Source organism: Mytilus edulis, chromosome 3 (genome assembly GCF_963676685.1).
Source record: "Mytilus edulis chromosome 3, xbMytEdul2.2, whole genome shotgun sequence".
Classification (NCBI taxonomy): Eukaryota; Metazoa; Mollusca; class Bivalvia; order Mytilida; family Mytilidae; genus Mytilus; species Mytilus edulis.
In genome coordinates this window covers 16,695,144-16,713,670 of record NC_092346.1, presented here as the reverse complement: position 1 = coordinate 16,713,670, position 18,527 = coordinate 16,695,144, and the positions used below count along the sequence as shown (strand labels likewise).

The following is an 18,527-nucleotide window of genomic DNA, read 5'->3' as shown; positions in this document are numbered from 1 at the left end:
TCCAAGTCAGGAGCCTGTAATTTAGTGGTTGTCGTTTGTTTATGTGTTACATATTTGTTATTCGTTCATTTTTTTTTTATATAAATGAAGCCGTTAGTGTTCTCGTTTGAATTGTTTTACATTGTCATATAGGGGCCTTTTATAGCTGACTGTGCGATATGGGCTTTGCTCATTGTTAAAGGCCGTACGGTGACCTAAAGTTGATAATTTCTGTGCCATTTTGGTCTCTTGTGGAGAGTTGTCTCATTGGCAATCATACCAGATCTTCTTTTTTATATTATGTGTGCCTCTCAGTTGTAGGACAGCCTTTGTACTTAATTTTAATACGGCGGACACCTCTTATTCTTATACTTCATACCTGAGAAACAGAAAATGTATGCCATCAATTTTAGAATTCATTCTTACATAGTTTTATATTTCCGCCGTTGCCTACGAATTATTTTTTTTTGCTCCGAATTGAAGGCATAACTTTGACTTTGAGATGAAGAATCGCAATAAAGCGCCAAACAGATGATCAGGCGAACAAGTTGACTGTAATATAGTCGGGACTGATAGAATGTTGGAATACTATACATAATTATTCATATCACTCCGTCAAAGGATGCATATGCCTTCAGTTCCATTGAGTCAGTTGGTCAGATACTTGTCACTGAACTTTTTTTTTTAATAAACTTTATTTAGATTCACTACACATAACTCAAAACAATAACTGATAATATTTTAAAAGGGCATACGATACAGTTACAGGGGAGGTAATGACGTTTCTAACGTAGATTGTTAGTTTCACGACGTCAAACTATGACTTATCGGGGACAGATTCAGTTTTCGACTTATTTTTATCATTCAAACTTATTTAACTTGAAAACGAGTTCATGGACCCCTCTTTTTTAAAGGCTATCTAGTTTGATTACGCAAGAAGATTATGTGTGCCAATTTTCATGAAAACGTAAATTGTGCAATTACTAGTATTTAAATTGGGAGGATGCTTATAAAATACAGAAATTTCAAACTATTTAACAAAAAGCAATTTGTGTTTAAAAATCTTTTTAAATCTTTTAAAACAAAAAAAAGTTTGCCAGGCCTACCTCAGAATCAATTTTCTATGTTCAGTGGACCGTGAAATTGGGATAAAATCTCCAATTGGGCATTGAAATTAGAAAGATAATATCATAGGTAACACGTGTACTAAGTTTCAAGTTGATTGGACTTCAACTTCATCAAAAACTACCTCGACCAAAAACATTAACCCGAACCGGGACAGACGGACGAACGGACGGATGGGCGGATGGATGAACGAACAAACAAACAAACAAACAAACAAACAAACAAACAAACGAACGGACGGACGGACGGACGGACGGACGGACAAACAGACGCACAGACTGGAAAACATAATGTCCATAATTGTGCATAATTGGGGCATAACAATTGAGAATCGGAACAAGGAATGTCAAATAGACAAAAACACGACCAAAGAGCAGAAAAACAGCCGAAGGTTACTAATGGGTCTTCAACACATCGAGAAAATCCCGCACCAAAAGATGGGCCTTAGCAAGCCCCTAATCAGTCAATTACGTGCATTGACGGGGGTCAGATCCATAATCCGACAGTACTGTAGTCCGACAGTCCTATAATCCGACAGACCGATAGTCCGACAGTCCTATAATCCGACAGCCCGATAGTCCGACACACAGTCACTTGTCTGTGAAAAGCTTGCCTATAAAGACATGGAAAAATTCTAAATAAAAAATTTTACACAAAAAATCATGTGTCAAGTCGATCAGTATGACGTCTTCTGGCCCGTATCCTGCGGATGTAACCTTAGAAAAATAGATAACCCGGGAATTTTGAAAATGACCCGTTTTCGCCAGGATTCAAAGCATTCAGACTGATATCATAATTAAGCGATTGCAATACCGGTAAATTCATATTTCTCTTTGGACAAGAAGTTCAACTATAGCTGTGTAAACTCAAATTAACTGACCCATTTCACTTTCAGTGCATGGCTTCACTTGACAGCTTTGGTGTCAAACACACTCAATCTGTTGATTAACAGTCATTACCTAAGCTTTATGTCGTTTTAAAATAATTGTGTCTTTCAAAGTTGTTTTGAAATAATAATTTGACTTATTTCGCCATTGTTCACCTTTCACAATGTAATCCTTTAACGTATGTTGTTTTATTTTAATTTTAAAAAGATTAAATCTAGAATAAATTGTATGCAAAAACATAATAACAAGGATGTGTCCCAAGTACACGCACTATCATTTTCTCAATCTGTTCATTACCGTGAAAATGGGGTAAAATCTATAATTTGACGTTACATTTAGAAAGATCATATCATAAAGAACAATTTACATGTTTTACAAGTTTCAAGTTAATTGGACTCCAAATTCATCAAAAACTACCTCGATTAAAAACTTTAACCAAACCTTTAACCACGGAGCGGGTCGGAGAAACGACGAACGAACGAACAGACGGACGGACGGACGGTCACACCGACCAGAAAACATAATGCCCATAAATGGGGCATAATAATACTTTTACTATTTTTTACCGTGGGCTTAGAACAATTAACAAATAAAGTTATTTGAAAATTACCTTTTTCGTCTATACCTCCTTTACTAATTTAACTTTATTGTTACGCCCCACCTACGATAGTAGAGGGGCATTATGTTTTCAGGTCTGTTTAACCGCTCGTCTGTTCGTCCGTCCGTTCGTTCGTTTTTTTGGTCTGTGTTTTATACGACCGCAATTTGGTTGTCACGTTGTCGTCGTCAGCGTTCTCCGAAGACACTTGGTTTCCGGACAATAACTTTAGTGCAAGTGAATAGAAATCTATGAAATTTAATCACAAGGATTGTAACCACTAAAAGAAGGCTAGGATTGATGTTTTTCATTTAAAATCTTCAATGTTTTACTCATTGAATGATCAATTCTACTGGAATTTGAATAAAACTTGTGTGCGAACGGACCTAACACCGAGAAGAGACAAGCAAAACCCAATTTATAACTAGTTTGTCATTCAATCCGATGTAGTTGCTTTCATATCTTCGGGGCGAATGACGCTCAGGTACGTTCATGCATGATGACGAATAACGGTAAAATAATACATGTGACACCCTGTCACACCCTCATATGTTACATACAAGCGCATGTGCATGTGTGAAAACAAACCAGATAAGATTTCATTATTAAACTAGATGAACAGGAATGGAATGACATAATCAATTTGTTCAAACAGAATAAGATATATTTTTTTATCCAATTAAACTGCCCTTGATTCCATTTTTTAAATTTTACAAACTGTTTGCGTTTCAATAGTATATTAACAAGCATTAATTCCGGGTGCGGGAATTTCTCGCTACATTGAAGACCTGTTGGTGACCCTCTGCTGTTGTTTTTTATTTGGTCGGGTTGTTGTCTCTTTGACACATTCCCCATTTCCATTCTCAATTTTATTAGCCTTTCAAAAAGGGCTAGTCGACTCTTAGCTGATGAAAATGGAAAGTGCTCTCGCTTTGTAGATTAATTCATTTACTAGAATAGTCACGTGCACCAATCAACAAATGTTACCACACATGTGAGGTCACACGTTATGAAGTAGTATATATCGTTTAACGTTGTTGTTTACGAAACTCCAGAAGATTCGACTATTTATAGATAAAAGTTACCTGTGTACCAATATCATGAATATGCATGACTAATGACCAGGCAAAATCTAATTGCTAAAATAGAGAGGACAGATCCGATACTCTACGGGATTGAAGGACATTAACTAGGTTTGGATTGTCCTAACCAATCAATAAACTTTGATTATTCACGTCTCGTAATATCTTCCAATCAGGTAGCAAGAAAATTTCACGCACTAACTGTCCATCGTTCAATTCTTAATATCGACTCCTAGGAGTCGATAATAAGCTTATATATATATAGTACGATATCCATATTTACGTTAACCCGAAACATTTGAATAAAATCAAAATTAAACTACCTTGACCAAAAACTTTAACCAGAAGCGGGACGAACGGACAGACGAACGCACGAATGCACGAACGAACGGACCTACAGACCAGAAAAGATAATACCCCTCCACCATCTTTTTATAAAAAGTAGGGAATGCAATTCAAAATGGCGACATAGATCCCTTTATGATTTTTTAGTCAGACGTTACGCACGATACTGGTGATACCTGACGCTACATTAAAATAACGTCGAAATACACTTTTTGACTGAAGTTTTATCCAAGTCGCTTGTTGTTAAACGAACGTATGAATTTATGTTTGTCGCGATTGTCTCCCCATTCGTTTTTACCTCTTTAAAGCATTCCCTACATGTACATGTATATATTTTCATATATTATTGGTTTCTATAACTACTGTTTCTTTATAGGGATAAATACTGATTAATAAATTTCTAGCATTTTATTTCATTAATATATTCTAAAACATTTAAATGTGTTTCTTCTGTGATTCGAATGACATTGTTTGCGGTTACTTCCGAACAAATATAGACCACTGACGCAGCAGGTACAACCGCTTTCCTGTTCACAAGACGATATAGAAAAGGCGAGTTCGTTTGTTGTAATATAGACCACGAAACATAGGTGTTCCCGCAGGGAGTAAAGATCCCCAAGAATCCGTTGTGTCAATGCGTAACGTTTCCATGCTTTTCTCTACTTTCAGCATGTAGTACTCCTCCTCATCGTCGTCAGTATATAACGCAGTTAATTGACCAAACGAAACTAATTCTTGCAAAGACACTTGTTCATTTTCTTGTGCATCCGCTCTGTATTCTCGCTTCTTTTCCCATTCAGTATAACCACCAGTTTTTATCGAATTAGAAACTGGTCATACATGTGATGACAACAGTTTACACAGAAACAAGACAATTCACTGATATTCATCAACCCTTTAGCAGAATCACGACTAGCTTTACTTGGTGAAGAGATCAAATGCTAGGCACCGGCTTAAAAGACAGTCTGTTGTCACGGTGAATCGTTTCCGCATATCGGAACATTCTTCTCTTACAATGTGACCTCGGTTGTGTTAGAAATGAATTCGCGTATTCATAGAGATCTTTTGCTGTCCTTATCTAAGTCTGTCCGCGTAAAATGGCACAGTCGGCTTGTCTCTTAATAATTCCTCCAGCAGCGTCTTGTGGTCCTGAAATGCACAGATAAGTTTTTTTATGTCAACTGCATGACATTGGACCTTACCATTTTACCGCGTTCAAGGTTTATGATTTTTATAATAGTAAAAATACCGAAAGTCACGAGAAATATAAGAGATTCAATACCCTACAGCGACTGCCAAGATGAAGAACAGAAATAAAAGCCCTGTTCCTCGATACAACGTATTTATTTTTGTTTCAGGTGTAATTTAGTCCGACGCACAAGTTTTATCAAAATACATTTATTTCAAATTCGATATAATCAAAAAACATGTAAAAAAAAAATACCGATAATGTGAATACCGGACCGCTTTTGAAATATTTACATTTTACACAAATAACTCATAAATATTCAATCAAAAGCTAAATAATATGTATTCCATTGTACTCGAAAATGTGAGTAAAATCATTAAATCTGTGTCCAACATATCTAGCGTAGAGACTGACAGGCGGACTGACATTCAACTGTATTTATTATCCTCGAACTTACTACTATTATTGCCTAATCATAGTAGTAAGTTCGAGGATAATAAACTTAATTATTATGAATAACCTTTTGCATGGGAAGTTTCAAAGAAATTTCTTGTGAAATGTTGATATCCAAAGTCGTCGCTTGTTTGACTAATATCTCCGAAACAGTGTCTGCTCTTATACTGGGCTGCACACCATTCAGTAAACTCGTGCATTGTTTCTACTGAATATGAAATCGACTGTAAATATTCCGCTATATAATTTTGGACTTGGTGAACAAAGTATTGATCATGAACTAAGTCTTGGCTTATAACGAAAAATGTTTGAATCTCAGTAAGCTCGGAACACCTGTAATTTTCACTAAAGTCACGCACACAAACACATTGCTTTTCTGGGAGATTTCTAACAACAAGTTTTTGAAATTGTTCATTTTGCCATGAAGCTCTGTGCTGATGCACTGGAAAAGTTTCAATTAGTTTTCTGAAATATGAAAACAATTCACCAACTTGACTTTCTTTTTTCACGAGCATTAGTTTCTTTATGGTTTTGTTCCCTTTAACATTAACGTTTACATTTTCAAACTGTTCCCACTTTACAAATTCCGCAGTGTCAGATACATCAAGTTCACAAGGCAGAAAATTCAAGATTTTAACTCCACAATCGGAACAGTTTCTTTTAAGGCACTGTAAATTGTGTGAACCTTCAACGTTTTCGCATAATGTTGCATTAACGACATCAGATATAGAATCGTACACAGGAGTAGAATAGCATTCATTCTGTTCATTTTAATTTCTATCAAAAGTTTCTTTCGGAATTCCATACACGATTTAAAGACAGTTTTAAATTCTACATGGTACTTGCAGCAACATGTTTGTCTGTCCTTAGGTCGGACGGGACGCACAAAGTATAGGGTTTGCACCTTTCGAACATTCTTTGAGCTATTCTAATTAGGCGTGGATCCAGAGGGGGGGGGGGGGGGGTTTCCGGGGGTTGGAACCCCCCTTTTTTTGGACAATCAATGCATTTGAATGGGGACATGTAATTGGACCCCCCTTTTTTGTCCTGGGTTAGGAACCCCCCCCCCTTTTTAAATGGCTGGATCCGCCCCTGACTAATAGAGGGGTTTTCTCCGATAAAATCCAAATACATATCGGTCTGTGTTTTTTTCTAGTATGTGTGTCATGTGGCTTGAATAAGTTTTCGGACCAATGCGGACCCTTTTGATATTTGCCTTGTTACCAGTCGGACGAGAAATACCAGGCTTACACCAGAACTCATAAATACGTTTCTTCGTGTCAGGTGTTATTGCATCTGATCTAGTTTTTCTATTTGTGTAAGTCCAGCTTGATTTTTTAGATTTAAGTATTCTTGTTCTAATTGCATGACCACGGCTAACTCTTCTTACCGGTAATCCCAATTTCCTAGTCAGTTTCTTTCTGCATTTATTGTCACTGATTTTTTTACCACTTACTGATGAAATGATAACATTCATCGTTTTCAAAGAGTCATCCGATCTTTTCCTTTTACAGATATAAGATATAAGATATAAGATATAAGATTTTATTGATATAAAAATCCAAAATCTGGATTGTCATCAACACATACACAAAGAACAAACAAACAGTAATCATTACAATCAATTATATGTACATAAAATGGTAATATATATTTTCTTTCTTATCTATCTATTTGACTGAGGAGGTACAGTTTTACATCATAGTTATACAATTTATATACAGATGTCAATAACTGTTTTTAAATCTTCCGTCAAGGCTTTTGATGTTTTGTGTTCTTCTATTTCTTCCGGCGAAGAAATCACTTCAGAAGATTGCAGTTTTCTCACAGTCGGCGAGTTCGAATTTTGCAAGTATGCGACCATGGTTGTCACCCGCCTGTCTGGGCTCTTTGGTAGGGCCAGTTTCAGTTTCTTCAATGTCCGATGTTTTTCTGTTCTATTCTCGAAAGTATTTCGCTTATTTAAATTCTCGTTTTGCCTTTGATCATTGATATTTTCATGTTTTCTCTTTCTATATTTCCGTTTCTCTCCGTTTCTTTGACCCGTCTCATTTGTTCTTTCTCTTGTTTCTCTCTATGTTGTTTTTGGCGTACTGCCTCATCTGATAAAGCATACTCGTTTTCCTTTAGATTTCTATTTCTGTAATAAGATTCAAGCCTTTGTTCTCGTCGCTTTTGAAGCTTTTCTTGTTTGTACCGTTCAAGTCCTTCCTTAGATGACATCATTTTTTTTCACTGAAATAATTATAAAAGTTTTCATTTTGACAATTATCAACAACAAAAAACGTCTGTAACGTTACGTGTAACTTTCAAAAACGGAGTTCCATGTTTGTGACATTTTATTGGACATGCGGTTTTGTTTGTAATTTGTGCAAACCTGGGCGCATTGTCATGTTTCAAGGCTCAAAATGCGAAGAAAGGTGTGTATTTTTTAAAGCGATTAATAGAATTGAGGAAATATTCAATAAAACAAATTAATTTAATCTCATTCGACGGATTAGAGCCGGAAACTGTGTGAAAACTGTACTTGTGACAAATTCTTGGACATGAGAAAAATTCGACCTGTGTAAACCGACGTAACAACAAAGGAAAAACAATGATTTAAAAGGCGAGTCTTTGTACAAAATAATGATACCAATATTGATTAACTTACCAGTATTCTGTTAATAAAAATCAAGTCCGTAAAAGAGGGACGAAAGATACCAAAGGGACAGTCAAACTCATAAATCAAAATCAAACTGACAACGCCATGGCTAAAAATGAAAAAGACAAACAGAAAAACAATAGTACACACGACACAACATAGTAAGTTCGGCTAAAATATTTCCCTGCTTGTGGGACACTTTTTAATATCTCATTCAGGGGTCCATTGCTTCGCTTCTAGTACAGGGTTGAGTTCAATATCGTAGCATCTACGTAGTGCTTCGTAGATTTTGACTATTGAACGTGTAGCAGCTATAGACTAGCAAGTACGTAGCTGCTACGATATTGAACTCAACCCTGGTTGTGTTCCAATTTTTTGACGTCACAATGCTATGACGTTGAACGTTGCGCTGCCCGAAAATGGTGACTTTTGGTGAAAAAAATCACCAATCTTCAGCACATTTTGCCCAAATATCGGCATCTATTTGTAACGCGGGACACGAGAAAAATTACGTTATTTATAAAATCGTGTTCGGTTTATACACATACACTTGTATTAAAATGTCATTCAAGACTTAAAATAAATTCCCAAGACATTCAGCTTTATTTTGATGTAAAATTTATATGTTTTCTAGTAGCAACGACAATATAGTGACCAATTGTTGCTTATGACGCGATATTTTTTCTTGAGTGTCACCAGTTCCGTGCGTAACGTCCATACGGATATGGATAGTAAACTGCACATTGCTAGAAAAAAAAAGAAATGATGGCAACGTCAAATACTGTAATAAAGTTATACAAATAGACAGGAAATAATAATAAAAAAAATTAAAAACATTGATTTACAAATTTAATTTTAAAGACTATTCAATTTCTAATGGTACGAATAACAATGGACTTTGTTTGCGGGATGTAGAAGCAGGGGTTTCCAGAAATCTCCCTCGTCACACCCTGTGGTCGAAAGCCATTGTTATTGTAACAACAGATCTATTCAATTTACACGTGTTTCAACAATAGAAACAATGAAGTATAACAATTGAACTGTATAACAATATAACTGGGCTGTAAGCATGAAATCGGTCATATTTTTTTTATCTGACGGGTTACGACGTCTTCACTCTAAATCGATTGGATTTTGTACGAATGTTGATTGATATTTCAGTCTTAGATACAAGATTGTTATTATTAGTTATTACGAATGTCGTTCGGGTCAAACATGGTCACCCGAGTCGTACATATTAAATAAGTAATGTCGATTTTTGCTTGGTCCGTGCATGTAACTAAAACTTTTATGATTCAAACATCTGGAAAAATTTGGAAAATGAATCTTACAATACCGATTCTAGTGCGAATAAAACGAGATTCTTAAATAAACTTCATCAGATTTACACTTGAGACCAAAGTTTGGAAACTAAAATACGTATAGTTACCCTTGGAGATCATCAAACCAAAAAAGACTTATGTAATGGGTGGTTGGGATGAACCGCTGGAATAAGTCACTGTATTATGCTCCTTGATATACGAAAAAAAAGAGATATTTATAAGTTAAAACGGATAAACGGGACTATTATCAGCAAAATTTATTTCCGGATACTATCTTATGATCATAAACAAGTTGCTGTCCATGTTTGATAGAAATACAGGATAGCTTAAAAAGTTATTTAAATTTTAGCCACAGAGTGAATATTTGTGGACGCCTCCTATGCCAACGACGGAATGTAGGATCGCTATGTATCGCTTTTTCTATAAAAGTCCAAGACTCGACAAAAGTGAGATAATTTACAGTTCTGGGTTTTTTTTTCTACTTGATTATTCACTTTTTTAAGAGTAAATAGTATATCTGATCAATGAACCGATCAACTGGTATACATTTGCATATCTTCTATTTTTTATAGTATGATCTGTGCATATCATTTGAAGCCTGAAGCCTACGTGAATTATAATAATCAGGAAGCACTTAAACACCTCATCTTATCGTGATGTATTTAAAATTTATAGTGATGAAATACCGATATATTTGCAAAAGATTTTCATAGCATTTTTCCTTTAGTAAACCTCTTGGAAGATTAATGGTTTTGAATCACCGTATGAGGTCAATCCAAATTGAATGCACCGTGTACATTTCACAACTAACATTTTAAAATGTCAGCAAAAATGTTCAAGCTTCGATGAAATGAATCATTTTCCTTCAACTTCTCGGGGGAAACTTCCAGTTTACAGATAGACATCTTTTGCAGTTCACCTATACCAAAGAAGATGCTATTAACAGGGCACTTTGGTTCTGTGATATTTTTGACATTAAAATGAAAGATTTTGAACTATCAGTTCTATGCTACAACACACATGATTTGAAAACACCTCGGATTTCCGAGGTACAACTAAAAGATATACATCTATGTAGACAATAATGTGTCCATAGCACACGGATGTCACATCAGCACAATCCTTTTCTATGTTCAGTGAACCGTGAAAATAGGGTAAAATCTCTAATTTGACATAAAAATTAAAAATATTTCAAGTTGATTGGACTTCAACTTCATCAAAAACTATCTCGACCAAAAACATTAACCCGAAGCGAGACAGACGGACGAACGGACGGATGGGCGGATGGATGAACGAACGAACAAACAAACGAACGAACGAACGAACGAACGAACGAACGAACGAACGGACGGACGGACTAACAGACGCACATACTGGAAAACATAATGTCCATAAATGGGGCATAACAATTGAGAATCGAAATAAGGAAGTTGTCAAATAGACAACAACACGACCAAAGAGCAGAAAAACAGCCGAATGTTACTAATGTTTCTTCAACACATCGAGAAAATCCCGCACCCAAAGATGGGCCATAGCAAGCCCCTAATCAGTCAATTACGTGTATTGATGTCATACATTACCCGAAACATTTAAATAAAATCAAAATTAAAATAAAACAAATAAGAATAACCTAGACCAGAGGCTCCTGACTTGGGACAGGCGCAAAAGTACGGAGGGTTTAAACAGGTTTTGTGAGGTCTCAACCCTAAAATCTAGCCAATGTAGAATAAACAAACACACAGCAATACACACAGTTCAATCAGTTTAGAAGAATTCCAAATCCGATGTTAGAATAGGTAAGAAAAGGAACCGACATAAATTTACAAAGCACTACTTGCCGTTACCAGTGCCTTGATTTTGCGTCAATCGTCATTTAATTTGCGCCAAACAAATCTTTCATTTGATCAACAATTTGGAGCCGTACCAGTAGATTTTCAGTCCACTGGTCCGGCTGGCCAGTACACAAAAAAGCTTAAATTCTACCCCTGTGACCACAAACCATATTTCATTTGCGCCAATATTGCAAGTAAAAACTGACCGCGCTGAAGTACGTCCATTATTCATTTTTCATTATTCAAAATTCAATAATGAATAATGAAATAGTTCACTATTCAATGTTAAGGAATGAATATTGAATGATGACATAGTTTGTTTCATTATTTAAGTGATGAATAGCCTCGGTAAACACCTTTGAAATGAGCTAGGTCCAATTCGGAACTTTTCCGTAGGGATGTGACGAAGAGTACCGAATGTGTTGTAGGAATTGAAAACTACGCTAAGGGGCAACTTTGCACCACTGTGGTGGCCAGACGGACCCGGATCCCAGAAAAATATTTAAGTTGGAAATAGCCTGGGTCAATACTTTTGAAATGAGCTAGGTCCGGTTCGGAACTTTGCCGTAGGGATATGCCGAGCAGTACCGAATGTGAAGTAAATACGGAAAATTACGTTAAGGGGCATATTGGAACCTCTGTGGTGGCCAGACGGGCCTGACTGGATTCCAGGAAAATATTTAAGTGTAAATAGCCTGGGTTGATACCTTTAAAATGAACTAGGTCCGGTTTCGAAACTTTGACATTGGTATATGCCAAGGTATATCGAATGTGTGGTTGGAATGGAAAATACATATTGTCTTGATTAGGGGCTGACGGGTAGCAGCAGTTCATTCCATTATTCAAAATAAGCTATTTCTTAATGTTCACGCGTATTTCGACATTTAAGTACGTCGGTACTCCTCTAATATGCGTTGCGGAACATATTTTGTTCCTCTCTTAATAAGCTTTCAAATGAGGTATAAGGTATATCTGTAATTAGGGGCTGAAGGGTCACACCAGTCCATTCCATTATTCAAAATATCCATTTCATTTTCAAAATTGGCTGTTTCTTATATTTTCACGCGTATTTTGGCATTAAGGTCATTCGAAATCCTCCAATGGTCATTGCTGCACAATCAACTTGTTATATCTATTATCCGAGGGTGAAGAATAGCAAAGGTCCAGTGAAAATAAAAAAAGACAACGTAGAGTATTTTAATTTTTATATACATTGTCTATGTTTTGGTATACATTTAAGCAAGGAATTTCTGTTAAAAATAGTTCGGAAAACCCACTAGTTTATCCTCCGAAACTTAATAAATAATTTAAATTAAAGATTTAAAGAGTGTTTTTATTTTTTTGTTCTTATGGTAATTTGATTATTCGTTAGATCCAGTGGGGGGGGGGGGGGGTTCGGGTGTTGGAACCCCCCGTTTTTTGGCCGATCAATGCATTTGAATGGGGACATATAGTTGGAACCCCCCTTTTGTCCTGGGTTGGGACCCCCCCTTTTTAAAATGTCTGGATCCGCCCCTGATAATGGACGTACTTCAGCGCAGTTAAACATTGGGTTGCGTCCATTGTCGTAGCAGCTATACATATATATAGATTTTTGATTCCTGAATGTGTTAGTATCCCAGCTGCTATACTATCTATTTTTTTAGCATCTAGGCTATCTGAAAGTTCAGTAATCAAACATCTATATATGTAGCCCTAATTACATTAGCTGCTATAATATTGAAAGCAACACAGGTCATGGAATTTCAAAAAAAAAGAAACTGTCCTAGGTTATGGGGAGGGTAGGAATCATGTTTAACCCCGCCACATTCTGTATGTATGTGCCTATCCCAAGTAAGTAGCATGTAATTCAGTGGTTGCATGTCGTTTGTTGATGTGTCATATATTTGTTTTTCGTTCATTTTTGTACATAAAAAGGCCCATTAGTTTTCTCGTTTGAAATGTTTCACATTTGTCATTTCGGGGCTTTTTATAGCTGACTATATATATATATATATTTAACACACGGCCAGCGAAAGCTCTTTTTTGAAAGCCCAGGTGGTCGTGTGGTCTAGCGGGACGGCTGCAGTGCAGGCGATTTGGTGTCACGATATCACAGTAGCATGGGTTCGAATCCCGGCGAAGGAAGAACCAAAAATTTGCGAAAGCAAATTTACAGATCTAACATTGTTGGGTTGATGTTTAGACGAGTTGTATATATAAATAAATATATATATATATGCGGTATGGGCTTGACTCGTTGTTGAAAGGCCGTAGGATATGGTGGTGGTTGGGGGGGGGGGGGGGGTCTAGGATGACCTATAGTTATTTATGTCCGTGTCATTTGGTCCCTTGTGGAGTGTTGTCTTATTGGCAATCATACCCTATCTTCTTTTTTTAATTTTAATAATAAAGTCAGTTTAAGTCAAAAATCAGTCTTCATAAAATCATAAAAAAAAATGTTAAGACTTTGATAATTCACAGGGGCCGAATCATTGAAAGTATCCTAATATATGTCATATAAGCCATAGATTTATCTATGTCTTAATTAGGACCTTATTTAGGGTGGTCTTATATAATAGGACTTTCGTTTACCTGACTTAGAAATAAGATGTGTCCTAAGACCATCCTAAGACATGTTCTATAGTTCTATGACAGCTTCGTTGACACGGCCCCAACATATATATCATAAGATATGTCTTCGGACATTATTTAGGATGGTCTTAAGGTGTATCTGAGACATGTCTAAACTGTCAAAACTATCTTACGACAAACATAAGGACATAATTTATGACATATTGTAACTTATGAAACTTCCGTTAACTCAGCACTAAGACGTGTCCTAAGACCATCCGAAGCCGGAGAGTGACTGAACTTAAATAATACGTTTAAATTCATCAAACAAATTGTGACAAAACTTCATCAACATGACTAACTAGAACAAAGTCGTTTTAATACTAAAATTAAATTAAAAAAAGGTATATGTTATTCTTCGTGCAAACGCCGGAAAGAACTCTTTGTTGACTAAAGGCAATTAATTTTATATTGAATTAAAGGACACATGAAGAGTAAATTTAAGTAATTATTCGTTGATTTTGATAATTGACACAATATTAAATGTTAATTTATTTAAATCATATATCAATATGAATATAATCATCTCAATTCTAAGATGTTAAACCACAGTGAGATCAGGGCCACACATATAACGGTAAACAGGCGCGGATCCAGAGGGGGAGTTCCGGGGGTTGGAACCCCCTTTTTTTGGACGATCAATGCATTTGAATGGGGACATGTAATTGGAACCCCCCTTTGTCCTGGGTTAGGAACCCTCCTTTTTAAAATGGCTGGATCCGCCCCTGGTAAAAAAAGCATATAAATTATATATAATTAACAGGCAAATATTCTCAACAGGTTAAATAAAAACATATCTGTACTTTCAGTTTAAAGCATTTATTAGTATAAATTAATTGCAATAATTTTCAATACCTCTAGGTTTTCTTGAATATAAAAAAACCAATTAATTTTGGCACTTGCGATGAACTTTTAGAACTCATATATAATATATGATATCATAGCTGACAGGTATCTGGTTTTCCCAGGGATTTTCACTTCTACGAACGCCATTGATATCATCGCTGTTACGTTTGGATAACTAAAAAAAAAAAAACATGCAAGAAGGGTGAGTTAAATCTATTTTCAATCTTTACAGTTTAATTTACAGGCATTTCATTTATTATAATTTCTTTTTGAAACAGAAAACCAAACTGAATAAACAGTGTAACCAGTGATGAATGATCATTGTCAAAATTGAGTTCAGTATTCTATCTGTATCTGTATGGGTACGTCGTAGCTACCAATTCTGGCTTTTATACAACGGGGGTATTTTTGGGGGTTTACGTTTTGCAGGACACAATGTATTTTATTTCTCCACTATAGACGATTTGTTTTCTTCTGGAAAAGTCAAATCTACGTACCAGTAAACGTACCACGCGACGTCTACAAATAAGTCGCCTTTCAGTGGCGGATCCAGAACTTTTCTTAAGGGGGGCCCGCTGACTGACCTAAAAAGGGGGGGGGGCTCCATTCATGCACCAATGATTCCCTATATAATCAACCAAATTTTTCCCGATAAAGGGGAGGCCCGGGCCCCCAAGCGGACCCCACCCCCTCCTGGATCCGCCTATGCCTTTCAAAATGAGCTCTTAATTACTGATTCAAATATGTTTCAAGCATTCATTTATTCAAACAGTAAGCATGGTATAACTTTTGTCAAACCGCCGTCTTTATATATAAATATTTAAAGACTTAGTTATCAATGTGGTATGAGCACCAATGAGACAACTCTCCATCCGAATTAACAATTTATAAAAGTGAACCATAATAGGTCAAAGGTACGGCCTTCAACACGGAGCCTTGGCTCACCGTGACCAAACAACAAGCTATAAAGGACCCCACAATTACTAGTGTGAAACCATTCAACCGGGAAAACCACCCGGGCCCCCATGCCCCCCCCTGGATCCGCCTATGATAAGGACGCATCTAAATTACAAATTAAATAGAAACATTGTTTTTGAAGAACCGAACCGTCTCATGAACACAGGCATGACTTCAGGAAAGATCGGAGATCCGTCAACCTTGCTTCGGAAGTTGGTCGTCTTATTAGTCGACAGGAGAGTTATTTCCCTTTTAAAGTATTTTCTGAAGTTCTGGTGGTGGATATATATTCCCTGAATTACCATTTTTGCAGTTATCGGTAAAGTTTACTTTAATTTTTTAATGAAGCGTTCATAATAATTGTTAAATAAAACCCAAATGAATATTATAAGTCCAAATTAGTCTCCCATCTGTTGCATTATATCTTATATCAGATCAGGGCGGGAAAATCCGGGACTTTCTCCCGGTCCTACTTAAAAGCGCCCGGAAGCGCCGGAGAGCGCCCGGGAATAGAAAAAGCGCCCGGGGAAGGAACATTAGCGCCCGGGAGAATAAAATAATAATATTTTTAATAATATTTTTTTTCCTTAAAAAGAATAAATAATCATTGCTTGTTTTGTCCTTAATATAAATGTGGATATGATGCCTGAAGTCTAATATTTTTGCAACTGCATGCCACCATCATGGTGAACACTTTTTTATGCAAATGCTGATATACATTCATTATATCTTTTTTATGAAACTGAAACTGTTTCCATGGCTATATGTTTATCAGGGTTTTAATGCTTATTTTTAAATTTAAACCAAAACCCTGCCTTTTACAAATGTCTATTATCTGAATTTGAATATTACTTGTCTAAAATTTAAGAAAAATGTGCATAACTTATTTCATCAACACAAAATTGTCTCATGCCAATAGAATATATTTTCCCGGGCGCTCCCGGGCGCATTTTAGTAGGACCCCTTTCTCCAAGTCCAAGCACAGCCACTGGGCCGCCTTGTTTACGGGACCTGACGAGGTTTGACTGTAAATTCGTTAGTGAATGATTACTAGCAATAAGTAGTTTCAAGGTAGGCATTGTGTCCGGCGGATATAGGTGTTTATCCAGTTCACTCGGTATCACTACAGTCTACAGGTTTGTTCGCGGAAACAGTGGGAACAAAATGAAAATGTTTATAGCAATATTACACTTAACAAACTAGATTACAAAATAATTCAAACCAAACAAAAAAGGGTGTAAACATTTAGGGTGCAAACAGACTTTGGGTGCCAGTGGCTGATCCAGAAATTTTCATAAGTGGGGGCCCACTGGCTGCCTAAGAGGGGGCCTGATTGCTTCATGCTTCAGTGAATCCCTATATAAGCAACCAAATTTTTTTCTCACAAGGCCCTAAATCCGCCTCTGGGTGCAAATGTGTAGCCTGTAATATATATAGGGTTGGGAAGTGAAAGGGTGCTATAATTTACAAACATGAAAAGTCACGAACATGTTTTTTGCAAACTGACCTGGATTCACTTTTTTTCGAGTTTAGACCGGGTATTTCAAGTGAACTGCTGTCTCCTTTGTCATTTTGGGGCCTTCTTATAGGCGACATGTATGGCCGATTAAAATTAATTGATAGATTTTCATCCCAGTCCACCCCTCTGAAATCATCCTGCCCCAATTTTTTTTTTATATATATTTGAAAATATATGATTTCCGGATTATGTTCATTTCCATTACCAGTAACCATCAATGATTTCGTTTCATTCAAAACTTCCTGTTTCAACTAGATTATTGTATTTCTTCGAGTAATTTAAAATGATTCTACAGATCTATGATGACAACGTCATCTACCGAAAATAGAGATTGATTACGGGAATGGCATAACATATTTGGCTTACGATTAATATGCTGTTTCCAGTGTGGATCCAGAACTTTTCCTAAGGGGGGCCCGCTGACTGACCTAAGAGGGGGCCCGCTCAAGTCATGCTTCAATGATTCCCTATATAATCAACCAAATTTTTCCCACGAAAGGGGGGCCTGGGCCCCCCAGGCCCCCCCCTGGATCCGCCTATGGTTTCCAAGAATGCAAATTGCTGCATGACACAAATTTTTATGATTAGAAAAACATGGATTTTTTTATTGAAACTGTACAATGTCAATGACTTAATTTGTGTCAGGAATTTTGGACTGAATTTCAGAATGATATCCAAAGCGCAAGAATTGTGGAACTCATTGGTACAAAAAATGACTGACTTTAAAAATATTGACTCAAGCACGAATTTATTATATTTTTTTACTGTATATTGAGTTCAAAAAGTCGGCAAACAGACTATGCAGTATGGGCTTTGCTCATTGTTGAAGGCTGTAAGGTGACCTATAGTTATTAATGCCTGTGTCATTTTGGTCTCTTGTGGACAGTTGTCTCATTGGCTATCAAACCACATCTTCTGTTTAACTTTTATATACACCTACATGTAGATTTTTTTAACAACAGCTATTGTTTTCTGTTGACAAACAGCAAACACCCTCTGTCCCAATACCTTCAATAAGGGTTATTAAACACTTCTTTTTGTTAAGTTCATGTTTTTACATTGTTGCTAGCCTATGTTTGCATCATGCATAAGAATCTTTAAAGCACAAACCCTTTTATTTTCAACACTTGTTTGTG

General features: G+C 36.4%; 1 long non-coding RNA gene across 1 annotated transcript; it reads right to left on the bottom strand.

The window, feature by feature from the left end:
* Nucleotides 1-7,187: 7,187 nt before the first annotated feature.
* On the bottom strand, nucleotides 7,188-8,661 carry LOC139514797 (uncharacterized). Its single transcript, XR_011662706.1, has 2 exons — nucleotides 8,312-8,661; nucleotides 7,188-7,893 (listed from the first exon to the last, which is right to left on the bottom strand). It is a non-coding gene; the product is annotated as an uncharacterized lncRNA (long non-coding RNA).
* Nucleotides 8,662-18,527: the final 9,866 nt, after the last annotated feature.